The 21,234-nt window shown below is 34.6% G+C and overlaps 1 pseudogene; it reads right to left on the minus strand.

Moving 5' to 3' along the window:
* Window positions 1-16,659: 16,659 nt before the first annotated feature.
* LOC131400540 (tubulin alpha-1C chain-like) lies at window positions 16,660-17,904 on the minus strand (annotated as a pseudogene).
* Window positions 17,905-21,234: the final 3,330 nt, after the last annotated feature.

The raw sequence follows: 21,234 nt of genomic DNA on the forward strand, positions 1-21,234 counted from the left end.
AATATGTACCTTGTACATAATAAATCCACCAATTGTCATGCATTTGTGGAGCTACTACCATGTGTCTTTGACTTCTTGAGTGCCAGAAGAGTAGCATGTCCTCTATCTTCCATATTCTGCCATGCTTATCTTTAACCTGGTTGGCCTTATCTTCATTTCTCACCTTTCCCCTGCTCTGTTCTATATAGAAGGTGGCTTGACCATTATAGACTGTGTTTCCCAGGCTCTCCTGTCAGTTGACTTCAGCCTAAGAGAAGTTAAGGTTAGAGAATGGAGGATAGGACAATCAGCTGTTCCTCCTCTGTGGCTCCAGCCACTGCCAGGTAGACCTGCTATAGCTTAGCTTTCATTCAATGAAAGTACCACATTTCTCCAGCCTAGGATTGCTAGAGGCTTCTTGCTGCTGCCTACAATGGTTGCCTCACTGTCCTCTCTTTGGCTTTTCAGCTCTTCCATTATCTGTGCAAAGAAATCACCTGCTTAAAAGTCCATCTGCTTTAAGTTCTCAGCGTTCTCTTTCCTGGTTTCATCTTGATTGATTTGATCAGACCAGAGTTTACATACAAGTAATGAGGCATTCCAGTGGTACGGTTGGAGAATAAAGCAAGCTTGCAAAACAAACCACATATTTTACAACTTTTATTTTCTCCTGAGTAAACAGAGACTCCCCACATGATAATCTGGATTTTAAGAAAATATTAAAGAGGCACAGACTTCTTGTATATTTTGATAATAGTAACTAACTATTAACATGAAAAAAAATCTCATTCTTCTTTTAGTTGTGTAGCTTCCTTTCTTCAAATTAGAGAAATTATTCAATGAATTTGTTGAGTGATACCTTTCACAATAGTGAGTCAATCAATCACCACATATTTGTTGAGTTTTTGCTGTGTGCAAAGCATTGCTGTATAAGGAGAGACAAAGACATACAAATGCATGTACAAAGAAGAGCTTGGAGGTGAATAACTAAAATGTATCAATCCCCTTTGCTCTGAAATGTTTACTGATTTCTAAAGAAAAGCACTGAATTTGAATTTAGGACCTTCGGTGTAATGAATTTAATCCTTACAGAGGGATAAAAATGGATTAACTTACTCATTTTTACAAGCGGAGAGAACCCATTACTCACATTCTAAACCACAGCTTCTAAACCATTCCTTATCTTTTTCATAACAGCTATTTGTAGGCCACTGAAATTTTGCTTTGAGTGTCTTTCATTCCACTCTCATTTTTGTATGAGAGAAAACTGAAGCCGAAGAATCAGTTTGAAGAGAACTGTAATTTATACCCTGAATCAGAAAATACCATAGTTTCCTTGATCACAGTATATATATTTTTTAATACAGAGTTTGATTTAAATCTGTCGGGGGCCAGCCCTGTGGCGTAGTGGTTAAGTGCGTGTGCTCTGCTGCTGGCGGCCCGGGTTCGGATCACGGGCACGCACCGACCCATCACATGTGAAGCCATGCTGGAAGGATGTGCAACTATGACATGCAACTATCTACTGGGGCTTTGGGGAAAAAAAGGAGGAGGATTGGCATGGATGTTAGCTCAGGGCTGATCTTCCTCACAAAAAAAAATAAATAAATAAAAAATAAAAAAAATAAATAGCTCTGTCTTAGCCAACTTCCTAGTGCAGAGTATATGTAAATACAACTTCTAGATTATAGATCATATTTCATAAAAAGGACCACTCTAACCACATACATGTAAGGCTATTGTCTGACATAAGGCTGCATTTAGCTCACTGAAACAGAAAGATAATGAGTGCTAATTTTCTGATCTGAAAGTGTTTAAACACTCCGCCAATGTAACATGGACTGAGGAGAGCTGGTTTAATAAAATTTAATGTTTAATATTGGACTCTTACAGTTTCTAATTTTTATTTAAAAAAACAAGCTTATGAAGTGATTTAAATGCAGTAATTACTAATCAAATATGCTAGAGAAAAAACAAGATTGTAATTTACTGTAGTTTGAAATTATTTTACCTTCAATAAACAAAATTTGCATTTATAAGCATGAATGGATTTATAATCAAATTACTCCCTCCTCATTTGAAAATGTAATAATTCTTAGATAAAAATTTATAATTTGCATAAATATGTTAATGAAATCCACCTATCTCATTTTTAAAATTAAAATAGATGGATCAAATTATGTCAAGTAAAGGAAAGCCAAATGAAAAAGCATATGTTTTCTGGACAAAAGAATAAGAGTTTAACTTTATTCAGTGGTGAAAATGAAAAATTAATTACGTGAATTAAAGCACAGGAAATTTGACAAAAGCTATTTTAATAAAGCACCCAAATCATAATCAAAGGAGAAATCTTTATGAACACAAAGCTATTTCTTAGAGAAAAATTTTTCCTCCAAATTAATCTAATAAAATGAGATGGTTCTTCAAACGTAATTTTTATTTTGTAATCTCTTGCCATGATTTGATAGTGGGGAAATGTAAAAAATTACTTTAATATAGATGCAAGTGGATTTTTATCACCACGTTTGGGTTCAACTTACTTTTATTTCTTTGCTTTTTGTAATTAGTACAGGGGTTTGGAATATTTTTTATTGGAAATGTGGGATATAATCATAATCAACAATGAAAAGAAAATCACAACATCAAATAATAATTATCAATACTGAGATAGCTTCCAGTTTTTACTAGAGTGTTCTGTATGAAATTCTAACTTTAATTGCAGTTTTTCTCCTCTTTTTGTCCTCCAATGTCTGGAGCATTTCTAATGTTCTCTGTTGGAAAGCATTTATCAGTTTAATGAACACATTTAAGGAAGGCTAACCATAGGGGAGGAGAAGGGAAGATCTGATTCTTTTGGTGCACACATAGTACAACTACCCATCTCTCAGTATATCTGACAGACTCCAAACATTAAACTAACTGAAATGAAAACCTCATTCTGAACTGCGATTTCCCATACATATCAAACAGCCTGTGAAATACCTTAGATTTTATGTCCAAATCCATTAAACACACTGCAGAGAAAAGTATAGCAAATGCATGGGTGAATATATGCTCATAGAACGCTTCCATACTTTGTTAACTTCATAGCTGAATTGATCCACAGGGTGCAAAACAAGGCACTGAGTATACTAAATGGCCTGGCATAGTCAGGAATGGAATCGCATTCTGAATGAAATCACAACATTGGGAAGAAGCTCAAAATCAGAATCATTTTCTATTCTATGATTCTTCTACTGTTCACGTTAATTTAAGTATGTGGAAATGGAGCTTGTAAATGATTGCTGCTCAAAGGCAATGCTAGTTGTTGGAGTGATGAGGTTTTAGTAAAGACCAGTTTGATGGAAATATTCTCAAACATCTCTCTCTTGATTGTGTATTTCTTATGGATCTTTAAGAATTTCACTAGATCACTAACAGGCGTTATTAAATTCTTCAATTCTTTTGTTATCTTCATACTTTAACAAGTTTCATTGGCATACAGAGAAGGGTTTTCATTTTTTTCTTTCTTGATAAAGGACCATATACAACTCTCTAAAAGTCAGCAGCAGGAGGTTAATGGCAATGAACTAGAATAAAACTAAATGTCACCACATCTTACTTTTCTCTAAAACATTCTAAGTAGATAAGACATGTTCAGAAAACTGTAAAATGTGCCCTTTGCTTACAAGGGAAAGGTCACTTCTGTGCTAACAAATTGTAAGAGGTTACTCATAAATGGTCACATCAGTGACTGAAATATGGTGCCTTGCACACTTTAAATATTGGTACAATTACCTTGGCCCTAACGAGTGATTCTTCTTTTGCCTGATAGGAAGTACCTTAAAGTTTTTGAAAGATTACCAAAGTTAATATAAATTCATGAACCAAGTGAAATCAGTCTTAAAGTCAACATAATCACATTTGTTTTGTTATCTACAATGGCTTATCTTTCGAGTCTGCATATTTAATTCTGTGTGACCATGAACATAACAATTTTTATACCAAGGAGACGCACAACATTTTTGACTATAACAGACATGATGGGCAGTTGAAAAATATACATGGAAAGGTTGCAAGGGAATGCTTTCTTCTAATGTGTTCTTTTGAAAAGATATATAGTAAAGCAGCTGTCACAAAGGGCAGCTTGAAACCACATGCACATCCTCAGCTAATATCAAAATTTCAATTTGAATGTTTTAAAGTTACAATGACAGCAGTGGAGGCAGAAGCATGGCTAGGCAATTAGCATCAGTCTCATATTCTATATCTTTTGTTTTGTTTTTGTTTTTACATCATCTACTGATTATTTGAAAACTTTCAGAAACCATTTGTTAGAGACAAATCTTATGCTAATTGAAAATATCAAGCTTGCTACTTCTAATAAAATATCTCGAGATGCTCCAAATGAAACAAGACAACTTATAATTTCATATACTAGCAACCAGGATTATAGCAAATATAGCAGACTTCAAGTAATGGATACTGGATAATTTTTTTTTAATGGTAAGTCAGTGACAAACATTCTTAGCCAGAAATCCTCACACAGTCATAAAGAAGTAGTATTTAAACCCCGAGCATTTGTGCAATTTTAATAAAGAAGTTCTAATTTTACTAAATTGGTAACAGCTAACCTGTATCATAGCTGTTAAAACACAATGCTTGTCCATACTCCCAAAACTTCTCATAAACGAAAGAATCTGATACAGAATTGCACATGACAAGATTTCATGAGGTGAAAAAGCACAGCAACACATGGCATCATTTGGTATTTGGCAGCTTGTTTAAGATGCCAATTTTATGAGAAAATCACCTGTATGAAAAGCAGCAAATCTTAGTCTCTGGAGAAATTTTTGTTACAATGTGTGGATAAAACTTTTTAATCTTTATTTTTATAGTACTTTAAAAATATTTAAAACATTTCAGAGGCCGGCCCGGTGGCGCAAGCGTGTAAGTGTGCGTGGTCCGCTGCAGCAGCCCAGGGTTCGCCGGTTCGGATCCCGGGCGCGCACCAACGCACCACTTGTCAAGCCATTTGTGGCGGTGTCTCGTATAAAGTGGAGGAAGATGGGCATGGATGTTAGCCCAGGACCAGTCTTCCTCAGTAAAAAGAGGAGGATTGGCATATGTTAGCTCAAGGCCCATCTTCCTCAAATAAATAAATAAATAAACAAAAAAGAAAACGTTTGAGACAGACTCTTCCCTTCTTTTTCCTCTCCATTATTACAAATAACTCAGACGAGGACTTATCCAGTTGCTTAGAAATTATCAGTGATTTCTGATTATCTGTAGAATACACTCTAATTTTCTTAGGTTTTCACCCATTGTTATTCATAATGTGGACCTAAAGAACCTTTATAAAATCAACCCTAAATGTGTATAACGTTATTTTACTACAATTGACTAACTGTTTCTCCTCACACAAATCATTCATTTTTGTCCCTGTAATTTTGCTCATGTTTTTCTTTCTGTCTGCTAAGCTTTTCCTACCCGTTTTCTCCTGGAAATACACTTTCCATCTCTTAAGACTAACCCAAATATCACTTCTTCCATGAAACTTTATTTGAATAGTTCTTTAATCTTATTCATTTATTAATTCAACAAACATTTATTGAGTGCTTACTATATGGCAGGCACTTGCTCACTGGGGATGCTCACTGAACAAGAAAGACAAGGAGTATATAAGGAAATTAATCACTTATCCCTTTTTATTCTCATAGATTTTTGTGTATGTTAATTATAGTTATTATCACCATTAGTGTTTGTTTCTGTCTCCTCCACTAGTATGTGAGCCCCCTAGCCAAATCAGAGAAAGACATTGTTCTTTGAGTTTCTATCAAGGCTTTTGAAGTCCTACCATAACGGCTTTTTGGTAAAGAACTGTTCAATTAATGAATAAATGATTGATGACAAATGTGTAACTGAAGCACATTAACTTACACTCTCACAAATTCAGTTAAGTTTATAAATTTTATAAAATCACATATTTCAGATGGGGTGAAAAAATTAAAGCAAGTATCAACAAGATTATAGGACCCTTGACTAATACATATTCTGTATCTAGTCTTCTATTTCATATTAGTGCCTAGAATGATTCTCAACACATCTTAAGGGTTCAATAAGGGTGAGATTGACTGATGAGAAAATTTCTTATGTTCTTAGGAAAGAGATTTATATCAGAGAAGCAAACGTTTAGGTCAAAGTAAGGAACTTTCTGGAGACACTCTTCTTTGTAAGACTCATTTCCTGCAATCCTTTTTCCATTAAAATATTAGGATGGATTTATCTCGTTTTTACTTGAAGAAAATATAACAAATGTGTGATTGGTTTCAGAAAATGGAAAAATATATTAGAATCTTATGGTACATTTCAAAAAATAAAAACATTAAGATTTCCACTGAAGATTTTAGTGGAAAGTTAAAGAAAAAAATGCTATGATTGCTGAAAAAAGAAGGAAAAAAAAGGAAATGTGAGGGCCGGCCCGGTGGCTTAGCAGTTAAGTGCGAGCGCTCCGCTGCTGGAGGCCCGGGGTCGGATCCTGGGCGCGCACCGACGCACCGCTTCTCTGGCCATCCTGAGGCCGCGTCCCACATACAGCACCTAGAAGGATGTGCATCTATGACATACAACTATCTACTGGGGCTTTGGGGAAGAAAAAAAAGGGGGAGGATTGGCAACAGATGTTAGCTCAGAGCCGGTCTTCCTCAGCAAAAAGAGGAGGATTAGCACGGATGTTAGCTCAGGGCTGATCTCCCTCACAAAAAAAAAAAAAAAAAAGGAAATGTGATATTTTATTGAATAACCTAATCATGTTTTCTGGGTTTTAATAATGTTTTCTTGCAAGTCCTTTCCCAACTTCTTTATAATATATATGAAGACACAAAAATTGATTTAAAATAACTCCTCCCCCCGCCCCTCAAATTTATACTACCTATTGGCAAAATTAGAAAGGAATGACTACTCATAACAAGAGAAACAATAGTGATATAAGTTCTAAAATGGGCAAGATATAGAGCAATCCTTCCAGTAGATAGATAGCAAGGGTTTTGTTATCAAAACATCTGAACAGCCAGCCCTCATTGGCATGGTATTGTTTTTTGTGAAAGTGTTAGACTATTACTTGCCCTTAGAATTTATTTTTTACTGACATTCAAGGAATATAAGCATCCTTCTTCTACCTCCAAAGAGGACTTGAATCTGGGTGGATAATGGTGGTATATTGCATACTAGAACGTGCAGTCAAAAAAGTAAATTGAAAAGAATTATGGGTTGGTGTGCTGGTACTAACTGAGGGAACGTCTATAGTTTAGGCTGAGAATTAAGTTTTTCCAGGTAGTCCATAGGTTTAGAGTGTTATAGAATGTTTAAACAGTTGTTGTAGATAAATAATTTTGACATAGTGAAAATTGGAGTATGATCAGGTACATCAATCTTCTCCATCAGTTGTTTTGGGAAAAAAATGATGCAATCAGTATCAAAGAGTGGGCTGTCCATATTTTTAATTGAACAGTCAAGTATTTAAGCATTGTATCCAGGGTAATAAGGATGTGCCATGAAACCATGTAGACAAATGTTTCTTTTCAATGAAGAGGCTTATATCATGTAAAAATGATGATTTTCCTTTTTTTTTGAAATTATAAGACATTACTGGGGCTGATCTAAGCCACAGTCTCTGTCTTTTGGCAAATATCATGCTTAGATCTCTCTTATCATCCCAAGGTGCTTTTACAAGAATAAAAACAAGTCTTATGAGGATTGTTTGAAATGCATTATACACTGAGGGAAATAGGACCTACTCCTAAAGGCTCAGAAAACATATCTTGCAAAAATTATTTAATACACAGAAGGAAAGTGAATAAAAATAAATCTGACTGTCATTACCAATGAGATGTTGGAAAACATGTATTCCATGAAACAGAAACAGAAAGCCATAAAAGTAAGATTCAAGTCCTTAAGCTGCAAAGAAATGAATATGAAAAGAATGAGCAATTTATATGGAGATCAGAAAGTGGATATTCGCTTTAGGAATTATAGGTATTACTGAACAACAAATCATAACAATTGGAAATAAATACTCAAACTTAAACTGAATATTTTTTCCCTTAAGTTGAAAATCATGTGTATGCAGATCAACAAGCTCCATTTTGATAAAGTGATTTCCACATCTAGACACACAATGGAAATGTTTTCAGATTGCAAATGAAAATTTAAATTTTTAAAAAATATAGCAGGTAAAAAATATATAAACTAAACACATGGAATGAAATTGAGCTGACTTCATATTTCTATACAACATCAAGAAACAAAAGAGTAAAGAGAAACACACATTTTTCTACTTTTTATCACTTATATGCCAAAGATACTCCCATTAGTAACAGTATTGCTTATATCAAGGGCTGTTAATTATGATGTAGAGTGGAAAATCACCTTTTCTCACTTTTAGAGAAGACAGTGACAAGTATTAAAAGTAGAGTGAATCTTTTAATTCTGTAATATCAGATTGGTATTAGACATGTCAGTATAAATCATCTACTGAGGGGACCTAGAATCAATGACTCAGTAGGAAAGAGCAAACCTAACAATTGAATTTTCACTTATGAATACCATTCCCCACTAAAAGACTCCAGAGATCCTTGGAGAAATAGGCAATTCCAAGTCTAGAGCAGGAAGAATACAAGATGATCATTGAACAGCTTTTTGTGCCAGAAATTTAGGAAATAATGAATGATGGGGACATGTTCATTATTGGGACATGTTCATTATTATAAAGGGACACGGAAGGTAGTTTTAATGAATTCCCACTTGCCCAACTGAAGCAACGTAAGATCAAATTAAATAATTATAACAATAGATTATAATCATCTAAATATTATAGAATCCATGAGTTCATATTGATATAAAAGAATAAATAATTAAATAAATATTTGGGGAGAATGGAAATCCCTTCCTCACACTTGAATGCCAAGTAATAAATATAGAAGGAATGACAGTTAGAAAATTATAAATAAATGTTAAAACTAGTGGGTAGAGATATTCATGTGGAAAAGACATTTGCATAGTCTCTGAGTATTCCCTAAATATTACTTACTACTTGCAAAGAGAAAAACAGTATCTTTAGAATGGAGAAATCTGACAGGACTGCTTAGCTAGGTGATCAAAGTTAACAACACCAACACCTACATTCATCTTGATAAAATGTACTGAGAAGAAAACATCACTTCTGGGTTATTCTTGCCCTAAAACAAATAATCTGAATCCTGTAATGAAAAAACATCTAACAACCCCAAATTAAGAAATACTCTAGAAAATGACTAGCCTGTGTATTTAATTTTGAGGTTAAGAAACACTAAACAAGGCTGAAGAACTATTCCAGATTATAGAATGTAAAGCAGACATTAGAATTAAATGTACTGTAGGATTTTTGATTGGGTCTTGGAATGGAAAAAAAGTAGATATAAAGAATATTATTGCAAAAATTGATGGCATTTGAATATTGGATGTGAGTAAATAATAATATTATACCAATAGTAAATTCTCTGAATTTTATAATTTTACTGTGGTTATCTAAGTCTTTTTCTAAGACATATATGCTGATTTACTTAGGGGTGAAGAGGCATGGTGATTACAACTTACTCTCAAATGACTCTAAAAGAGAGAGAAAGAAGAAAGAGGAATGATAACGATAAAGTAAATGGGATGAAATATTTTTAAAATTCATGAATCTGGATAAAGAGCACATGACAGTTCTTTGTACGATTCTTGCAACTTTTCTGTAAGTTTGAAATTGTATAAAATTGTTTAAAAATGGGAAAATATGAACTTGTGGATGATAATTGGGGGAGACTAGCATTGTCCAATCTAAGAATACATACAGAAAGGAAAAGAGACAATGTTACAATAGCACTAGAAATTAAAAACATTGACAAATGTTATGATAATAAAGGGGAGAATATGCTTTCTATTAAAGTTTAATGAAATCCTAAAATAGAGAAGGGAATCAGTGATAGGATCACATAGGGGGAAAATAGTGCATGCCCTTGAACATATTCCAACTGCACACTATCTCAGAGATGGAGAAATTTTCTTGGTAATGGGAAGGAACACACTCTTTTATTGACAAGGACCAAATGTATAAGGTATTCAAGGTTATCATCATGCACCCTTCACTTTAGTTCTTTAAGCAAAGAGGAAAAGTAGGTTACAATTTATCCCTGGAGATGTGATTTTGACAATAGTGAATAACTGAATCTTTAGCAAGTATAGTAAAGATGCCCTCTGACAGTTATATTTGTTGATTTATGTCTTCTGGTAGGATAAGAACTACAAAAGCCTTGACATGGTTTATGAATAATTCTATTCTTCGTAGTTACTTGATTAGGTGAAAAGACTGTGAGATCCTTTCTCAGCAGAGCCCAATCATACTAAACAAAAGAGTGAAAACAACACAACCTTTGATTTATATATAATCTATGCCTCCAACTTAAGATTCGAAAGGTAGATTTGTCTCACTCAAAGAGAATTAAACAGAAAATAATATATATAAGGGATGTACATAGATTGAGAAACAAATTTTATAAAGGGGAAACTATAGCATTCATATTACAGAGGAAGAGCATACTATTGAAACATTTTGAAATAAATATAACTCATGAACTATTTTCTGAAACTTATAAAACATCTAGTTTGCATTCATTACGAACTTCAAGAAAATATAGAAATATATACTGTAGGATATAAATGGTAAAATAAAATATATTTGATAAATAGTGAGCTAGCCAAGTAATGAATAAGAGGAGAGTTGATGAGATTCAAGAAAGATTATAAGGAAAATAAAATTAAGTAGCAAAAATAAAAGCAACATTAGAAGAAGAAAAGAGGAGAATTAAACTACCAAGACAGGAAATATTAATTTGGAGAATAAACAAGAGAAGTATTTTCTAAATTCAGTTGAACATGGAAACACAAATGTCCAAAGAGAAGATAATAGATATTCTGGAAGAACATAAATCAAACATATGCAGAATTGGGAAGAACAAATCAAAAAAATAATTGAAATTATAACAGAAGAAAATTTTCATGAGTTAAAGAAATAGGACTGCAGACTATAACAGCTTATCGTATACTGGGTGCAAATAATAAAGAGATCTATCATTAGGCATATGTTGTACAAACTTTAGAATTTAAGTAACAAAAATTCTATCATTGGAAAAGAACAACTAAATAGATCGTGTTAAAGGTATTAAGGAACTAAGACCACAAGTAGAAAAATTTAAATATATAGATAGATAAATATATGTAAATGAATTCCTCTCTTGTTATATAATAAAGATTCCTTAAATTTAAGTGGGGAGGATGAAAACATAAATGAGTGAATGAACAAATTAGTGAAAACTACTTTTCAGCAATACTTTATTTTACATTTTAATTATAAATGATGCATTTCATAACAATACAATGTGAATTGTTTTATGAGTATTTTAAGAAAGAATGTGTATATATTGCACATGATAACAGCAATACATTTTTACTAAGGAACATCAAATACGAGTTTAATAATTCGAGAGGTATACCACATTTCTAGATGGGAAGGTCTAATATTGAAAAGATGACAAACTCTCCTAAAATAAATCTATAAATTTAGTGTAAGGCCAATAAGAACAAAGATGGGATTTTAGAACTCACAAAAATCACTCTGAAGTCAATCTGCAAGAAAAATTGCTCAGGACCAAAAAAAGTGGGAAAAAGAGAAGACAGGAGATAAATAAGAAGGTTATCCCTAGCCAACATTAAAACATAATCAATAAAATAAACTAGAAACAGACCAAAGAATGTCTGCTAATTTAATATATGAAGACCTGGCACTCTTAACTAATGGACAAAGAATATTTTCAACACAAAATGTTAAGATACCTGGCTTAATCATTGAGTAAAATATAAAGTTAGTTTCCCACTTCACCTTGTACACCTAGGATTTACATTCAGCTCAAACACAACAGTCAGGGGCAGTTCTGATTGATCAGTTCCCATGCATCATTGCTTAAATGTTTTTAATATCACTCTTGCATTCAACAGATTAATTTCTGGAATGTTTAGTATTGTGAATTTAAAAATTAATTAATCCCATAAAACACCTGAGGAAAACACGTCTATAATATTAAAGGAAAGATATTTTGATCATTACACTATAGGCAAAACCATAATGGAAAAGGCAAACCATAGAGAGAGTTAAACAGAAATAATAAAGTGGGGAAAATTAATAACATTTAAAAGGGATACTGTTCATGACATATCTTAAAAATCAAACAGCAATCTCAATGCAGCCCAAAATAAGTTGTTAAATTCTATTACTAGATAATTCATAAAAGAAAAAAATTCAAATGACTCATAAACGTGCCTGTATCACTCTGAAAATACACATTTAACTATATAACTCAAAATCATAGACGGTTTCATTTTTATTCTTCAAGTTGTAAGAAGTTTTTGTTTAGCATTTTTTGTTGCAAATAATATTACTTTTGTTGAGAATGCAAGAAGGGTGCTTCCAATGTTTAACGTAAAACAGTTAATTAGATTAACCTTTTTTTTTTTCTTAATATCCTTCTTTTAGCTGGAATATGGCTCTGGTACACCTTTGATATGGAGAAATCTCTGGGTGTATTTTTTTCTAATTCTTTTTTTGTGTGATTGAGGTAAAATATACATAACATAAAATTTACCATTTTAATGGTCTTAGGTGTTTAGTGCAGTGGCATTAGTATACTAGCATTTTTGTGCAAAAACCATCACCATCCATCTCCAGAAATTTTTCGTCTTCCCAAACTGAAACTCTGTACCTATTAAACAATGACTCTCAATTCTCTCCTCTCTCCAGACTTTGGCAACCACAACTCAATTTTCTGTCTCTGTGAATTTGAGTACTCTAGGTACTTCATATAAGTGGAATCATAAAATATTTGTCTTTTTGTCTCTACCTTATTTCACTTAGCCTAATGCCTTCAAGTTTCATCCATATTGTAGCATATGTCAGAATTTATTTCCATTTTAAGGCTAAATAATATTCCATTGTATGTATATGCCATATTTTATTTATCTATTAATCCATCTGTGGACATTTGGGTTGTTTCCAGTTTTGTGCTATTGTGAATAATGCTGCTAAGAACATGAGTGTACACAAATCTGTTTGAGTCTCTGCTTTCAATTTTTGGGGGCATATAACCAGAAGTGAAAGTATTGGATCATACAGTAATTCTATGCTTAATTATTTGAGGAACTGCTGTTAAAGGTTCCCATAGCTGCTGCACCATTTTACTTTAGCACTAGCAATGTACAAGGATGCCAGTTTCTCCATGTCCTCACCCACACTTATTTTCTGAGGTTTGGTTTTTTTTTTTTTTTTTAAGTAATAGCCATTCCAACTGGCATGAAGTGGCATATCATGGTGGTTTTGATTTGTATTTCCCTGATGATTAGTGACGTTGAGAATCTTTTCATGTGCTTATTGATCATTTGTATATCTTCTTTGGAGAAATATCTATTCAAGTTCTTTGCTAATTTTTTAATAAGGTTATTTTTTGTTGTTGAGTTGTAAGATTTCTTTATATATACTGGTTATTAATCCATTATCAGATATATAATTTGTAAATATTTTCTCTCAGTCCATGGGCTGCCTTTTCACTCTGTTGATAGTGTTCCTTAAAGCACAAAAGTTTTTAATTTTGATGAAGTCCAACTGATATATTTTTTCTTTGATGCCTGTACTTTTTGTCATTTCCAAGAAATCATTGCCAAATCAAGAAGCTTTTCCCCTTTGTTTTCTTATGAGTGTTGTAGTTTTGGTCACATGCTTAGGTCTTTGATCCAATTGAGTTAGTCTTTTACATATGGTGTAAGGTAAAGGTTCAACTTCATTCTTTTGCATGTGGATATCCATTTTTCCAAACACCATTTCTTGAAAAGACTCTCCTTTACCCATTGAATGTTCTTGTCACCATTTTCAAATATCATTTGACCATATATGTGAGTGTTTATTTCTGGGTTCTCTATTCTATTTTGTTGGTCTATAAGTCTGTTATTTATGCCAGTACCACACTGTGTCAATTATTGTGGCTTTGTAGTAAATTTTGATATCAGGAAGTGTGAGACCTCCAACTTTAGTCTTCATTTTCAAGCATGTTTATTCAGAATCCCTTGAGATTCCATAAGAATTTTAGGATGAATTTTTCCATTTCTCCAAAACATGATATTGGCATTTTGATAGGGATTGTAGAGAATTTGTAGATCTCTGTAGATTAATATCTGTAGGTGTTTAGTCTCCCATCTAGGAACATGGGATGTCTTTCCATTTATTTGAGTCTTCTTTGAATTCTTTCAGCAATATTTTTTAGTTTTTATTGTACAAGTTTCACCTCTTGGTAAAGTTTATTCTCAAGTATGTTATTCTTTTTGGTAATATTGTAAATTAAATTGCTTTCTTCATTTCATTTTGCATTGTTCATTGTTAGTGTATAGAAATGCAACTGATCTTTTTGTGTTGATTTTGTATCCAGCAACTTTGCTGAGTTCCTTCATTTTCTCTAACCATTTTATTTATGGAATCTTTTTAGTGTTTTGTATATATAAATTTATGTCATCTTTGAATGAAGATAATTTTCTTTCTTTTCAGTTTGGATGTTTTATTTTTCTTTCCCAATTTCTCTGCCTAGAAATTCCAATACTATGTTGAATAGAAATGGTTTTCTCTGGTACTGCCAGCTTGGGGAGGCTATGAATCATAATAGGAATGGGAGGGTGAGGCACACCTACAGGCATTAAATATTTTGCCATGTCAAAAAAAAAAAAAGAAATGGTAAAAATGGCTATCCTTGTTTTTGATCTCAAAGGGAAAGTTTTCATTCTTTCACCATTGAGTATGATGTTAGCTATGGCTCTTTCACATAGGACTTTTTATTATGTTGATGTAGTTTATTTCTATTCTTAGTTTGTTGAATGTTTTTATCATTAAAGAGTGCTGAATTTTTTAAAAATGCATTTTCTGCTTCAATTGAGATGATCATGTGGTTATTTTCCTTCATTCTGTTAATGTGGTGTATTACTTTGATTTTCATAGGCTGAAACATTCTTGCATTCTGGGAATAAGTCCCAATTGGTTACGGTGTATAATATTTTTAACATGCTTTGGAATTTGTTTGGCTAGTATTATGTTCAGGATTTTTGCACAAATGTTTCTAAGGCTACTGACTTGTAATTTTTTTTTTTTGAGTATTTGTCTAGATTTGGTATCAGGGTAATGCTGACCTAATAGAATGAGTTAGAAAGTATTCTTTCTTCTTCTTTAATTTTTTGGATGAGTTTGAGAAGAATTGGTGTTAATTCTTCTTTAAATGTTTGTTAGAATTCACCAGTGAAGCCATTTGGTCCTGGGCTTTTTTCTGTTGAGAGAATTTTGATTACTGATTCATAAAAAGACTCTCTCCTTGACCAAGCTTTTGTCAGGCTCCTATGAGCCCTTTTCTTGACTAGGCCTCAACATTTGTCTGCATAATTCTTCACACCAATAGCTCCATCCAACCCACTCCCTCCACACAAACACACTAAAAGACTTGACCAAATTATAAAATGGCTTCTGTCAGCCCAAACCCATGTCCCTAGGGTGATCGCAGATCTCTTAAAAAGTCTGCCTGACAAAGTTCTATGCTGAAAAAATAATTTACTATATTTGTCCAGCCAAAACCTGACTATAGGCCCTGACTTCTGTTTTTTAGAGTATTTACTTTAGAAAACTTGCAATTGTAAATTCTGTCTCTGCCCTTTTAAGATCTAAATCTACTACAACCCAGGAATGCTTTTTTCAAGGATCTGAGCCATCCCTTTAAAATGTAATCATTAAAAAAATAGGGAACCTATCTCCCAGTCTCTGTGGGAGGGTAGGACGCTGACTTCAATAAGTATCGTTAGCAAACACGGAAGACCTAAGCACGTGGACCAAATCCACCACCCCCACTTACCCCCACCACCTCATCAATGTCTTTCAGTACTTTTTCTTTGGCACATCTCAGCATTTAAAAAGCTTCCTCACTTTTTGTTTCAGTAAAGTTGAGCTTTTATAATGAAGTCTCTTTCCTCTCCTACAGTGGCCTGAATAAAATGTGTCATGCTACCTTTGACAAATGTCTATCTTTGTTTCTTTTTGACAGCTCAATCTCTTTACTAGTTATAAGCCTATTCAGATATTTTATTTTTTCATGATTCAATCTTCTGTTTTTCTAGGAATTCGTCCATTCATCTAGATTATCTAATTAGTTGGCAAGCAGTCGTTCATAGCACTTTCTTTTATAATCCTATATATTTTTGCAAAATCAATAGTTATGTTCCAACTTTCATTTCTGCTTTTAGTTATTTCTGGCTTCTTTCTTTTTTTCTTAGTAAATATAGGTAAAGGTTTGTGAATTTCGTTGATCTTTTTGAAGAACCAATCTTGGTTTCATTGATTTTCTCTATTGTTTTTCTACTTGCTATTTTATTTATATCCACTTTAATGTTTATTAGTTCTTTCTCTCTTCAAGCCTTGGGTTCAGTTTGTTGTTCTTTTTTTTTTAATGGAAACATCACTTATATTGACAAGTTAGAGCCACAATGGACAGCTTCACAGAACAGAAATAAGACAGTCACAAGAAAATGGAGTGTAAATTTGCAGCAGAGAGGTTAATACTCTTCATCCTCATCTTCTCCCTCAGCACTATCTACTCCCACTGCCTCATAATCCTTCTCAAGGTCAGCAATGTCCTCCTGGGCCTAAGAAAAATCTCCTTCCTCCATGCCCTCACCCACATCCCAGTGAACAAAGACATAATTGGCATACATTAGGTCAAACTTACGGTCCAGGCAAGCTCAGTCCTCAGCAATGGCTGTAATGTTGCTTAGCTCACAGTACTTTGGCCAGGCCTCCACCAGGTACTACAGCAGAAGGCTAGTAATTAGTGCCAATTTTGAATATGGTGGGGCACAAATTCACAAACTGGATGATGTGCATGCTCTTGATGGTGGCAATGGTAACATTCACATCTTTGGGAACTATGTCGCTGTGGTTCAATGGGAAGCAAGCCTTGTACTATACCATGGTGAGGGTCTCATTTCACCATCTGGTTGACTGGCTCAAGGTATGCATTGATGATCTCTGCTACGGTAAGATGTTCATGGTAGGCTTCCTTAGCAGAGATGACAAGGGCATATGCGGCCAGAGGGAAGTGGATGCATGAATAGGGCACAAGGATGGTCTGGAATTCTGTCAGGTAAATATTCAGGGCTCCATCAAATCTAAGAGAAGCAGTGATGGAAGACACAATCTGGCTGATAAAGCAGTTAAGATTAGTATAGGTTGGGTGCTCAATATTGAGGTTTCTACTATAGATGTCATAGATGGCCTCATTGTCTACCATGAAGGCACAATCAGAGTGCTCCAAGGTGGTGTGGGTGGTGAGGATGGAATTGTAGGACTGAACTACAGCTCTGAAAACCTGGGGGGATGGGTAAATGGAGAACTCCAGTTTGGACATCTTGCCATCATCTACAGAGGAATGTTCCATCAGCAGTGAGGTGAACCAAGAACCAGTTCCCCCACAAAGCTGTGGAAAACCTAGAAGCACTGAAGACCTGTGCACTGGTCATCTAGCTTATGAATTCAGTGCAAGAGGAGGTCAATGATCTTGTCAATGGTGTAGTGGATGCAGGCATAGTTATTAGTAACATCTTCCTTGCCTGTGATGAGCTGCTCAGTGTAGAAGAGCTGGCAGTAGGTGTCAGTGTGAACTTCATCAATGACTGTGCATCCAGGTTTACAAACACTGCCCTGGGCACGTGCTTACCAGCACCTGTCCCACTGAGGAAGGTGTTGAAAGAGTCATCTCCTCCCCCAATGGTCTTGTCACTTGGCATCTGACCATTGGGCTGGATGCAATTTTCCAGGCAGTAGAGGTCCCAGTAGGCATTACCAATTGGGATACCAGCCTGGCAAATGTGGATGGAGATGCATTCACGTATGACTGGGACTTGTAGGACTCTGTGGGGCTGGAGGAAGCTAGGGAACAACAACAAGGATCTCTCATTGTCGGACTACTAAGGAGTCTGGAAGAGAAGCAGCGAGAAGCCTATTGGCCATGAGGGACCATATATACCCCTTTCTGGGCCACGTATCTGGAGGGCAGGCACCAGGCAGGCTGGGCCTCCTTTTTGTCTTTTTGTATTTGTTTGTTTTAGAAAAAAAAACTTCCAGTTTATTATTACTTTAAAAAAAGCAAACATCACTTACGTAGTTGTTCCAGCAGGCCTATATAGATAGAGGTATTTCATTTTAAAATATACACGTGTGAGGGGCCGGCCGGTGGTGGAAGCAGTTGGGTGTGTGCGCTCCGCTGCGGCAGCCTGGGATTTGCCAGTTCGGATCCTGGGTGCGCACTGCCGCACCGCTTGTCAAGCCATGCTGTGGCAACATCCCATATAAAATGGAGGAAGATGGGCATGAATGTTAGCCCAGGGCCAGTCTTCTTCAGCAAAAAGAAGAGGATTGGCAGATGTTAGCTCAGGGCCGACCTTCCTCACAAAAGAAAATAAATAAATAAATAAAATATACATGTGTGTAATTTTTCTACTACAGTAATTCATTTCAGGAGAAAGTTCATTATGTATCTTTTACAGAGCCCTAAAACAAGAGACCCAAGGTATTCAAATAAACCCGAAGGTGTGGAGATGCTTTAGGCCAGTTCCTCATTAGAGGCCTCAGCTTGAGGGCTCCGGAGACCAGTGCAGAAGGTCTTCAAGGTAGAGCTGAAACGTTCAACTAAGTGAATTCAGGAAAGAAGGGATAGTTGGCTGGTTATGACAAGCTCACCCCTGGGGTAGAGCAAAGAGAACAGACGGGAGTTCTGAGAGGCACCAGAGCTGTCTGAACTCAGAGTGATGTAACCGAGTGAGAGTGAGCAGCAAAGGTAATTGAGTTTCAGTTACCTGCAGGGTGGTGAAATGAAGTAGTAACTTCATCTGCCTGACATGTGGGAGGATTAGAGGTATCCTTGGCATACTCATAGTGAAATCTGTCACCCTTTCTCTATGTTGGGTGATGGCAACCATATTGCACTTCCTAGTGAATGCCAGTGCACATCCTATTTAAGCAGCACCAGCGCACTCCAGCTGATGAAGCATTTCCTGCAAGCCTGTCTCCCAGGGCTCTCTGTATCCTCTGTCTGAAGAATGTTCTTCTTTTTATATATCCTCAAGGTGTAAAGTTAACTTGTTGATTTGAGATTTTTTTTTAATGTTGACATTTATAGCTATAAATTTACCTCTTAGCACTGCTTTTTCCTGGAGCCCTGACTTTTCATACATACATGTTTCTAATTATTTTGTCTTCTTGGAGAATTGATCCTTATGTCAATATATAATGTTCTTTTTGTCATTTATATCAATTTTTGTCTTAAAGTCTAATTTGTCTAATATTAGTGTAACCACTCTAGCTCTTTTGGTTAATATTTTCATGGAATCTCCTTTTTCCATACTTTCACTTTTACCTTATGTGTGTCCTTAGATATAAAGTGAGCCTCTTGTAGCCTGTTGTTAGATCCTGCTTTTTTAACAATTCTGCCAATTTACGTATTTTGAGAAGGTAGTTTAATCCATTTACATTGAAAGTAAGTACTGAAAGGGAAAGTCTTTCTTTTGCCATTTTGTTATTTATTTTCTGGACATCACAGCATTTCCCCTTCATTTACTCCATCACTGCCTTCCTTTTTATTCAGCTATTTTTTTGTTGTGTCACCTTTTAATTTCCTTCCCAATTCCTTTTGAGTATATTCCATAGATATTCTCTTTGTGATTACCATGTGAATTGCATATAATCTCCAAGGGTTATAACAATCTATTTTAAGTTTATAACAACTTCAATAGCATACAAAGTTCTACTCTTTTACAGCTCACCATGACCACTTTGTGATATTATGTCACAAATAACATCTTTATATATTTTGTGCACATTAACATAGAGTTATAATTATTCTTTATATCTGTTTTGTAAATCCTGTAGAAAATAAAAAGTGTAACTAGTAACCAATAATATTGCTTTTTATATTTTCCCACACATTAACCTTTACTGGAGATATTTATATTTTCTATGGCTATAAGTTACTATCTAGCATCCTTTCATTTCAACTTGAAGGACTCCATTTAACATTTCTTGTAGAAAAGGTCTAGTGGTAATGTATGCCCTCAGCTTTTGTTTACCTGAGAAGGTCTTAATTTCTCCCTCATTTTTGAAGAGCATTTTCACCAGATATAAAATTCTTGATTAACAGGTTTTTTTTTTTCTTTTTTTCTTTCAGCACTTTAATATATCATCCCACTACTTCTGGCTTCCAAGGTTTCTGCTGAAGAATTCTTTGATAATCTTATTAGGGATCCCTTGTACATGATGATTCTCTTGCTATTTTTGAGATTCTGTCTTTGTCTTTGTCTTTCTACAGTTTGATTATAATGCATCTTGCTGTGGCTCTCTTTAGGTGTATCTTACTTGGATTCTATTGAGCAACTTGAATTTGCATGTCCATGTCTTTCCTCAAATTTTGCAAGGTTTTTAGCCATAAGTTCTTCAAATAATCTCTCTGCCTCTTTCTCTCCCTTTTCTCTTTGGGACTCTCATAGTGCATATATCAATCTATTCTGTGGTGTCCCACAAGCCCATAGGCTCTGTTTACCTTGCTTCATTTTTTTTTCTTTTCCTCAGACTTGTCAATTTCTAATGTCATATTTTCAAGTTCACTGAATCTTTTTCTACCTGCTTACATCAGCTTTTGAACCCCTCTAGTGAATTTTTTTTCAATTCAGTTATTTAAATTTTCATCTACAGAATTTTTTTGGTTCATTTTTATCATTCTTATCTCTTTATTGATATTCTCATTTTGTTCATATAATTTCCCTGATTTCCTTACTTTAGTTCCTTGTTTATGTTTTCCTTCAGCTCTTTGAGCATATTTGAGACAGTTGTTTTTAAGTCTTTGTCTAGTATGTCTAATGCCTTTGTTTCCTCATGGATGCTTTCTGCAACTTTATTTTTTCCTTTGAGTGAACCATATTTTCCTTTCTCTTTGAATACTTTGTGTTATTTTGTTGAAAATTGGGCATTTGAAAAAATGACCACCTTTCCCAGTCTTTGCATACTGGATCCTTTCCATGAAAGATCTTCATTAATTATCAGAAAATGTTATGAGCCTTGAGATCAGCCCAGGGTGAAGG

Source organism: Diceros bicornis, chromosome X (assembly GCF_020826845.1).
Source record: "Diceros bicornis minor isolate mBicDic1 chromosome X, mDicBic1.mat.cur, whole genome shotgun sequence".
In the NCBI taxonomy this organism is placed as follows: domain Eukaryota; kingdom Metazoa; phylum Chordata; class Mammalia; order Perissodactyla; family Rhinocerotidae; genus Diceros; species Diceros bicornis.